The sequence below is a fragment of the Macaca mulatta genome, chromosome 11 (genome assembly GCF_049350105.2).
Source record: "Macaca mulatta isolate MMU2019108-1 chromosome 11, T2T-MMU8v2.0, whole genome shotgun sequence".
In the NCBI taxonomy this organism is placed as follows: domain Eukaryota; kingdom Metazoa; phylum Chordata; class Mammalia; order Primates; family Cercopithecidae; genus Macaca; species Macaca mulatta.
Genome location: NC_133416.1, coordinates 3,953,804 through 3,964,529, shown reverse-complemented (window position 1 = coordinate 3,964,529; position 10,726 = coordinate 3,953,804).

The window sequence follows — 10,726 nt, the reverse complement described above, 5'->3', positions numbered from 1 at the left end:
AGAGGAAAGGCAGGAAGGCAGGAAGGCAGGAAGGGAGGGAGGGAGGGAGGGTAATTGTTGCACCAAAAAGGGATTGCTTAATGCTGGTGCTCTCTGGGGCCTTCAGGGACAGCTTCCAACTCTCCTACCTGGCCTTAGGCAAACCCTACACATTCATCACCTGCTGTCCACCCCTTTTCATGGGCACTGCAGAGGAGCCAGGACTTCCAATTGAAGTACAGCGCAAGATCTGCGACTTAGTAACCAAGTGGCGTGAGTGAGTGATTTCTCTGAGCCTCTGCATCTGCATCTGTGAAGAGGATGTCTACAGTATCACAGTGTAGCTGTAAACAGCAAGCAAGACACTGTATTTGAAAGTGCTTTGTAAACTGAAAAGTGCTGTAGTCAGGGTGGCTGGGCAAAGTGGTTCATGCCTGTATCCCAGCACTTTGGGAAAACAGGGCAGGAGGATCACTTGAGTACAAGAGTTCGAGACCAGCCTGGGCAACATAGTGAGACCTCCATCTCTAAACAATAAAATAAAATAAATTAGCTGGGTGTGATGGCATGCACCTGTAGTCCCAGCTACTCAGGAGGCTAAGGTAGTAGGATTGCTTGAGCCCAGGAGTTTGAGACTGGCCTGGGTAACATAGTGAGACTCCTGTCTCTACAAAAAATTTTAAAATTAGCCAGGCGTGGTGGCACAAGCCTGTGTCCCCAGCTATTCAGAAGGCTGAGGTGGGAAGATCACTTGAGCCCAGGAGTTCAAGGCTGCAGTGAGCCATGATCACGTCACTGCACTCCAACCTGGGCAACAGAGTGAGGCCATATCTAAAAAAGAAAAAACAGTTTCCAGGGATAGTGGTCAAATGCTACTGACAGAAAGTTAAGATGAGGGCAGATAAATGCATTTGTCGTAGAGACCCCTGGTTTCCTTTTCTTCCTGAGTAATGGGACTCCTCCGTATGGCATATGGTCACTTGGAATAAAAACTACATTTCCTAGAGGCTTCTACAGCTAAATGAGGCCAGTGGAGGTAAGCAGAAATTTAATTTCCAGAAATGTCCCAAAAGGGAGGGGCATGCTCTTCTTCACTCCTTTTTCTTTTCATTTGAATGGAATGTTACGTAACAGTCTTGGATTTCCTGAAGCTCTTCTGGACCATGATATGACCTTAGGAATAGAAACTACCCGTGGTAAGGAAACAAGGTAAAATGATCCTGGGGCTAGGTCCGGTGTCTCACACCTGTAATCACAGCACTTTGGGAGCCCAAGGGGGCAGACTGCTTGAGTCCAAGAGTTTGAGACCAGCCTGAACTGGTCAAAAAAATACCCCAACATGGTGAAACCCTGTCTCTACAGAAAATACAAAAAGTTAGCTGGGCATGGTGACACACATCCAGAGTCCCAGCTACTCAGGAAGCTGAGGGAGAAGGATCCCTTGAGCTCGAGAGGCGCAGGTGGCAGTGAGCTGAGATCGTGCTACTGCACTCCAGCCTGGGTAACAGAGTGAGACTGTCTGAAAAAAAAAAAAAGATCTTGGGTCCTTGATACCATGGAGTATCATAACAATGATGGACAGATTTCATGAGAGAGAAATACATTTCTATCTTAAATCACTGATATCATGCCATTGCACTTCCAGCCTGGGCGACGGAACAAGACTCCATCAAAAAAAGGGAAGGGGAGGGGAGAGGAGGGGAAGGTAAGGGAGAAAGAGAGAGAGAGAGAGAAAGGGAGGGAGGGAGCGAAAGAAAGGAAAGAAAGAGAAGAAAAAGAAAGAGAGAGAGAGAGAAAGAAAGAAAGAAAGAGACAGAAAGAAAAAAGAAAGAAAGAAAGAAAGAAAGAAAGAAAGAAAGAAAGAAAGAAAGAAAGAAAGAAAGACAGAAAGACAGAAAGACAGAAAGGAAGGAAGGAAGGAAGGAAGGAAGGAAGGAAGGAAGGAAGGAAGGAAGGAAGGAAGGAAAGTTGGAGTGCGGTGGCTCACGCCTATAATCTCAACACTTTGGGAGGCTGAGAAGGGTGGGTTGCTTGAGTCCAGGATTTTGAGACCAGCCTGGGCAACATGGTGAAAACCTATTTCTACAAAAAAAACGCAAAAATTAGCCAGGTGTGGTGGCGGATATCTGTAGTCCCAACTACTCTGGAGGCTGAGGTGGGAGGATCACTTGAGCCAGGGAGGCGGAGTTTGCAGTGATTTGAGATCATGCCACTGTACTCCAACCTGTCTCAAAAAAATAATAAGGGAAAGAAAGAAGAAGAAAAGCAAGCAAGCAAGCAAGCAAGGGGCTGGGCATGGTAGCTCATGCCTGTAATCCTAGCACTTTGGGAGGCCAAGGGGGACGGATTACTTGAGGTCAGGAGTTTGAGACCAGCCTGGCCAGCATGGTGAAACCCCGTCTCTACTAAAAAATACAAAAATTAGCCAGGCGTGGTGGTATGTGCCTGTAATCCCAGCTATTTGGGAGGCTGAGGCAGGAGAATTGCTTGAACCTAGGAGGTGGGGGTTGCAGTGAGCCGAGATCACACCACTGCTGCACTCTAGCCTGGGTGACAGAGTGAGACTCCTTCTAAAAAACAGAAGGAAGAAAAGAAGGAAGAGAGGGAGGGAGGGAGAGAGGGAGGGAGGGAGGAAGGAAGGAAGGAAGGAAGGAAGGAAGGAAGGAAGGAAGGAAGGAAAGAAGGAAGGAAGGAAAGAAAGAAAGAAAGGAGAAGGGGAAGGAAGCTGAATCCCAACCCAGGCAAAGCCACAAAGGAACATGACTCATACCACCAAACCCTTCAAAAGTCATGAATTGGTGGCACCAGGTATCTCCGGAAGTAGAGGTAGAGATGGGGCCAAAGACAGAAGAATTGATCAAATTGAGCTCAAGAAGCGAGAGATTCCCCAAATCTCTCCTCAACCCCGTGCAGTCGGGGGATTTCCCCTCCATAGCTCAGGCAGCAGCTGGGAGTTCTCTCCCTGGGGGACACTAGATACAGCGGAACACAAGAGCACAGTGCATAAAACAGGGGGATTAGTGAAAGTTTCCATACTGCAGGTTGAGACGTTCCAGCACTTGGTTCCCAGAATGCGGGTGGCCACAGGCTCTAAACAGCAAGAAATTGAAGAAACCCTGTCCATGGAATTTGACCAGGTCAGGAGGAAATACCCTAAATAAACCCACTTCCTAAAATAAGAGCCCAGCCAGATGGTCACAGAGCACGACCCAGCCTCCAGCACCTGCTGCACAGCCAGAGCCTCTCATCAGCTCTTAGCACCCAGTCTTAAGTTTGAACAACCAGGACTGCTGGGCTTCTGAGGAAAGGCTCCGCCATGAATGGCCAAGACAAAAGCGAACTGGGCGGAAACAGATGGAGCGGGGGAAAAACACCACCTCCCGAAACCGCTACTCTCCTCTCGTAAAAGATTGAAGATACACCCTTGTGGACGAGGACCAGGACGTCACTCCAGCCCTCTTTCTCCACCGGAACACATGGGCTCTCCTGCCTCCACACACCAGCCCTGGGCTCCTTCCCCAGGTCTTCATGTGGCTGGTTGCTGTGTCGCCTCAGAGGGGTCTTCAAGGACCACCCACTCTGAAAAAGCCCTTCCAGCTACCCCCTAATGCAGGAGCGGGCAACCTTTTTCTGTGAAGGGTCAGAAAGTAAATATTTCAGGTGTCGTGAGCCGTCTATGGTCTCTGCCACGACCACTCAACTCTACCACTGTGGCACGGAAGCAGCTGGAGAAGATCTGTAAATAAGGGGCTGTGGCTATGTTCCAATACAACCCTATTTATGGCCAGACGCAGTGGCTCACACCTGTAATCCCAGCACTCTGGGAGGCCAAGATGGGCGGATCGCTTGAGTCCAGGAGTTTGAGACCAGCCTGGACTACATGGCAAAAACTGGTCTCTACAAAAAAAATACAAAAATTAGAAAGGCGTGTGCCTATGGTCCTATCTACTCTTGAGGCTGAGGCAGGAGAATTGCTTGAGCCCAGGAGGTGGAGGCTGCAGTGAGCTGAGATAGCACCACTGCATTCCAGCCTGGGCAACAGAGCAAGACCCCATCTCACAAAACAAACAAACAAAACTCTATTTGTGGACACTGAAACTGGAATGCCATATCATTTTCCAGGGTCACAAATGCTATTCTGCTTTCAATTTTTATTCAATCATTTTAAAACATAAAATCCTGCTGGGCATGGTAGCTCACACATCCTAGTGCTTTGGGAGGCTGAAGTGGGAGGATCACTTTGAGCCTAAGAGTTCGAGACCAGCCTGAACAACATAGCAAGACCCCACCTGTAGAAGACATTTTAAAATTAGCTGGCAAGGTGGTGCAGTCCTGTGGTCCCAGCTACTCGGGAGGCTGGGGCAGGAGGATCACTTGAGCCCAGGAGGCTGAGATTGCAGTGAGCCATGATTGTGCCATTGCACTCCAGTCTGGGCAACAGAGCAAGACCCTGTCTCTAATTAAACAAATGTAAAAACCATTCTTAGCCAGAGGTGATCGTGTGGGCCAGTAGCCCCAGCTACTTGGGGGGCTGAGGCAGGAGGATCGCTTGAGGCCAGGAGTTCAAGACCAGCCTGGGCAACATAGTGGGACTCCGTCTCTAAGAAAAACAAACAAAATAGGCGCTGGGCTGGATTTGGCCAAATCCTACTCCAACACGTCATCTGGTTTTTGTTTTGTTTTGTTTTTTTTGAGACGGAGTCTCGCTCTCTCGCCCAGGCTGGAGTGCAGTGGCCGGATCTCGGCTCACTGCAAGCTCTGCCTCCCAGGTTCACGCCATTCTCCTGCCTCAGCCTCCCGAGTAGCTGGGACTACAGGCGCCCGCCACCTCACCCGGCTAGTTTTTCTGCATTTTTAGTAGAGACGGGGTTTCACCATGTTAGCCAGGATGGTCTCGATCTCCTGACCTCGTGATCCGCCCGCCTGGGCCTCCCAAAGTGCTGGGATTACAGGCGTGAGCCACTGCCCCCAGCCTCATCTGGTTTTATTTTCATCAAAGCACACATCACTTCCTGCTGTTTTCTTGTTTACCTTCCTTTTCCGTTGCTTGTTTCTGGGACGTCTCCCCTGCTAGAAGGGAGGCCACAGGAGAGTGAGGACCTCTGCATTCTGCCCCGCTGTATGCCCAGCACCTAGGACCGTACTTGCATCTAGTGTCTGCTCAGGAAATGTAGCTGTCGGCTGTGGTAGAATAGCCGCTGGGCCGCACCAGCCACCCTCACCCTGCTCATCACTGCTGCAGTGCCTGAAAGGACAACTCTCAGGGGCAATAACGGGACTCCCAACCTGGCTCCTCCCACATCCCTTCCGCTTGTGTTTTCCGGTTCCTTTCCCCTTCCTTGCTTTCGTCAGTCTCAAACTGTAAGCCTGTCTGTGATGCCCAGCACAACCCACAAGCCTGAACCAAAAAGAACTCAGTCTACAGCAGACCCTCCTCCACCCTCCCGGCCCTAAAGGTGAGGGGCCGTGTCGGGTCACTGGTCCAGTCCACAGTCTGAAAGGAAGGTGCGGAGCATGTGACCAGCAGGCCTCGAGTCTCCCCACCCAGACGGGGAGAGGAAGCAGGGAGAAACTGTTCCAGGTACAAAGGGGGCTTCCGAATGGTCCCCCTCTGAACCCTGAACTACTGAAAACGCGTGCAGTCGAGCAGCCAACTCTCAGGTGCTCAGTAGCGTTTGGGGAATGGCCACCGGCTTCGTCCTGTACCCTCTTCAGCAGCATCGTCACTTTTCCGCATGATGTAATGCAGCAGTCCTCGACTTTTGTGGCACCAGGGACTGGTTTCATGGAAGACGATTTTCCCACGGATGGCGGTGGGGGGAGTCCAGGGGGTATGGTTTTGGGATGAAACTGTTCCACCTCAGATCATCAGGCAATAGATTCTCTTAAGAAGAGTGCAACCCAGATCCCTCACGTGCACCGTTCACAATAGGGTTTGTGCTCCTATGAGAATCCAATGCCACGGCTGATTGGACAGGAGGTGGGGCTCAGACAGTGATGCTCGCTCTCCCACCCGCCGCTCGCCTCCTGCTGTGTGGCCCGGTTCCTAACAGGCCGCAGTTGGGTACCGGTCTGCAGCCCAGGGGTTGGGGACCTCTGAGAGCATGGACTTGTGGTGGCAAAACGTTGTTGGGCATGGCGACTCACACCTGTCATCCCAATTACTCAGGAGGCTGAGGTGGGAGGATTGTTTGAGGCCAGGGGCTCAAGACCAGCCTAGGCAGTAAGTATAGTGAGATCCCATCTCTAAAAAAAGAAAACAAACAAAAAAAAGTCATTGCTAACCGATGTCCAGAAAAAAGGATTTCTTGATCCTCGGATGGGAGAATTCAGGTCCCTGTAATGGATGCAGCGGCATCAGGTCCTCAACAATGGCCTGCAATCCTTTAAGGCCGTGCAACTCCCTGCGTAAGCACTGGCACCAGCTACCGTATGCAAGCGACCTGGTGCTCCATGGAGGAAGGAATGTGCTGACAGGCAGAGAGAAGCACTCGCATGTGCTGGGAGCGGTGCTGTTCCATGTGAATTAATGAAGCGGCACTTGGGCGTTATCAATCACGCTGTTCTGATGTTGGCTAGCAAGTCAGTCATGTGGGCTGCTAGTAAGTAAGCTTGCTTATTCCTGAGCCAAGTGCTAGACTCAAGTTCCTAGGATGCCAAGCTGTGGATCACATCTTGCCGGCCCCTGCCCGAACCTCTCCCTTTGGCCACTCTTCAAATCCAGTGGGTCCTGGGTCCATTATTGTTCCTCCTACAGGTGCAGTGCTCACAGAACCTGGTGACAGAACTCCTGGAACCTCGCTTGGGGACAGTAAAGGACTGATATAACCACATGGCCATGGAGACACTTGTTCCCAGGGAACCCAGTGATACTGGCTTGAACCTGACCCCAGGCTTGGAGGCGTCCCCGAGTGCTTTTCATTCTCTGAGATGGGGGGTTGGGTGGGAGGCTGGGCAGCTTGCACGGCTGAGTGCCCGCTTCCACTGCCTCGCTTCAGGCTATGATGGCCTCGGTGACCGCGACCTGCTGCTTCCACCTCTGCGCTCTGTGGACAGGTGTGCACCTGTCATTTCCAAGAAAAAGATCATGCACACAAAGGCCTTTGTGTATGTAGCAAACTTTACTGAAGATTTGGAGATGAAGGGGCTTTACATAGCAAAAATACAAAAAACTGAAAGTTGAGTATTAGACATCCATGAGCTTAAGAAGACCCAGCCATTTCTACCAGTGGGGCTCCCGCCTTCTATGAAGGCACCTGTCCACCTCTCCCTGCCATTTCTCAGGAAGCTGAATGAAAGTCAGACTTCCTGATGCTTTCTTAGAGTATTTTAGTCCTCCATTTGCTGCCCTCCCTTTCTTTTATTTTATTTATTTTTATTTTTATTTTTTTTTGAGACGGAGTCTTGCTCTGTCGCCCAGGCTGGAGTGCAGTGGCCGGATCTCAGCTCACTGCAAGCTCCGCCTCCCGGGTTTACGCCATTCTCCTGCCTCAGCCTCCCGAGTAGCTGGGACTACAGGCGCCCGCCACCAGCTAGTTTTTTGTATTTTTTTTAGTAGAGACGGGGTTTCATCGTGTTAGCCAGTATGGTCTCGATCTCCTGACCTCGTGATTCGCCCGTCTCGGCCTCCCAAAGTGCTGGGATTACAGGCTTGAGCCACCGTGCCTGGCTTTTATTTTTTTTGAGATAGGGTCCCGCTCTGTTGTCCAGGTTGGAGCGCAGTGATGCAATCTCAGCCCACTGCATCCCTGACCTCCCGCGCTCAAGTGATCCTCCCACCTCAGCCTCCCAAGTCGCTGGGACTACAACAGCCCTGCTGATTGTTCTGTTTTTTGTAGAGATGGGGTTTCGCCATGTTGCCCGAGCTGGGCTCAAGTGATCCTCCCGCCTCAGCCTCCCAAAGTGCTGGGATTACAGGTGTGAGCCACCGCACCCGGCCTGTCTTTCCTTTCTAGACTATCCCTTGGGGCCTCTTTCTCCCCTTAATGGGTCACAAAGTTATCTCCCCAATTTAGAACACTCCCTCCCCTTTCCTGACACCAGGGTGAAGATATAAAACTTGCACTGGGCAGTTCTCGCGAAACCAAGACTCGAGGTCTTCTACTCACCTTCTTTGAGGGACATTAGAGCTTTTTTTCCTCTAAAAATAAGTATGCGTGATGTGCGTGTGTTTTAGGGGTGGGAAGGGCACAGTCAGGAGACATTTTTACACGCCCACATTTCACATTCCCTGAGCGCACGCCATGAGTGAGGGGCGGCCCTGCTCCTTCACACGCCATGACCTTTCCTCCTCCCGACAGCAACCCCAGGTCGGAGACTTTATTCTCATTTCACAAATGAGATTATGAAGTTCCCAAGGGGGTGCTCGTCCAAGATCACATGACTCGTAAGAGGTCAATTTGATCACTGGCCTGGCTTAACTTTAAGTTCTTTTTGGAGACGGAGTTTCGTTCTTGTTGCCCAGGCTGGAGTGCAGTGGCACGGTTTCGGCTCACTGCAACCTCTATCTCCTGGGTTCAAGCCATTCTCCTGCTTCAGTCTCCCTAGTAGCTGGGATTACAGGTGCCCACCACCACACCCAGGCGGTTTTTGTATTTTTAGTAGAGATGGGGTTTCACCATGTTGGCCAGGTTGGTCTTGAACTGACCTCGGGTGATCCGCCCACCTTGGCTTCCCAAAGTGCTGGGATTACAGGTGTGAGCCACTGTACCCAGCCAAGTGTACATCCTTAAGAACAACGTACATAGATTGGGGAAAAGTGTCTCGTTTTCATTCTGAGAGCTAATACAACAGGGAGTGTATGAAGAGGTCAAACAAAGGGACCACTGGGTGGAGCACACTGCCACTCCACCTCGCCTTCCCCCTCTGTGCCACACACCTGATGCGGCCCCACCCAACACAGCCACGGCCCTCCTACCCCCCACCACCTGCCTGGTGTCCTCTGAGTCTCAGCCCAGCAGAGGGAGCAGGTGCACGCTCTAAGCACACACACGGTACAGGAGCTGGGCGAGGCCAACCATGCCAGCCCCTCGCTCCACACCCCACTGGCTTCCGTTCTGAAAGGGAAGAACCACACACACACACCCCCCAAACTCCTGCGTGGGTTTCTCTGTTAGAAAGATCATCCTGCTCTGAAAGACGGGGGCCAATGGGAAACAGTCTGCTGGCTCATGCCTGGACCCACTGAGAGAGACGGTCCATCTCCCGTCCCCATTTCCACCTGGACAGTGCTGCCTAACTCGGATCATGTCAGAATGGTGGAGGAGTCTCTATCCCCACAGGGCTCAGGGACCCTTCTTTGCCTCACAGGCCCCATTGACATGACCGCCTGCCATGCACATTCGCTCCCTCATCAAACGGAACCAGGCAATGAGGTCTCACTGCGCAGAGCTGAGTTTTGTGGGAAGAAACTGAAACACACACACATGCCTCTCTGAGGTCCAGAGCAGCCTACTGCTGTTTTTTAGAAAATCCGATCAAAAAGACTCCCTTGCTTAACACACGTCCAGGACTTCCCACCACACTGGGTAAAGTCCGAAGCCCTCACCAAGAGAGGGGGCACCACCGGGCCGCCTGCTGCCTTTCCCCACCTGGAATGCGCTGGTCCCTCCTCTCTCCGTTCACTCTGTATTCTGGACACAGTGGCCTCTTCTCTGTGCCTGGACACATCTGTCACCTCCCTGCCCCCAGCACCTGCTGTTCCCTCCGCTTGGAATACTGTTCCCCCGGCCCCCCAGGGCTGGCTCTTCCTGCCCTTCAGAATCAGCTCAAGCCCCACCACCTGCGAGAGGCCTCCCCCAGTGACTCGACCTCAGCACCTGCACAGCCTCACCACGCCCGCCTGTCTCCTCACCTGCTTCCTCTTTGCTTCCCAAGGAGCCTGTCTGTCGTCTTCCTCCCTGACACATTCCCACTGACACATCCCCAGTACCTAGCACAAAGCAGAAGTTCAATAAGTATTTGCTAAGTGAATGAACAGATGCACGAATCGTCCAAGCAAGTTAGCGGAGCTCTCCGTGCCACATTTGCCTCATCGGTAAAATGGGGCTAGCACAGTACCCATTGGGTGAGGATGAGAGGAGACGACAGAGGCACCTGCGTTCAGGTACCAAGCATGTGACAGGGGTTCTAACAAGGCGTAAATGGAATGCCTCTGACACACAAGGGCAGGCATGACTAAGCCTTCTGCACAAGAAGAGGGGATTCCTCTTTGGCTCTGGAAGAATGAGCGACAGATGGCAGATGGAAGATGGGATGAGCACTACTGGCCGGGGGTGCTGGGAAGTAGGTGACTCAGGGTGGCTAGTGGGGAGGCAGCAGGGAGCCTCAGAGGACGCTGCAGGCGAGGTGGGGCCAGCTCACCTATTTGTCTCAAGGGTCATGGTCTGCACCACACCACGGGGAAGGCAGCTAAGTCTGCCACCTGCTATGGTTGACCGGCTTGGATTTTACACCTGTAAGGAGGTGACTGTCCACTAGGCTGCTGAGGTCAGTTCATAGAGGGAAGGAAGACTCACAGCCAACACCTGGACCCAAAAACATCTGCACTGACCTCTTCCCCAGCCAGGACACAAAAAGGTTATCTCTTTAAATGTGCATTTGTCCTGTGGCCAAGAGGCTGCTGGCACAACACATCCTTCTGCCACAGGGCTGGTGCTGCCAGTCAAGCTAGAAGGACGGCCAACCCCAGCTTCCCATATTCAATCCCCCAGGGACAGGGGAGGGGCGAGAGTGAAGGCAAAGGCTG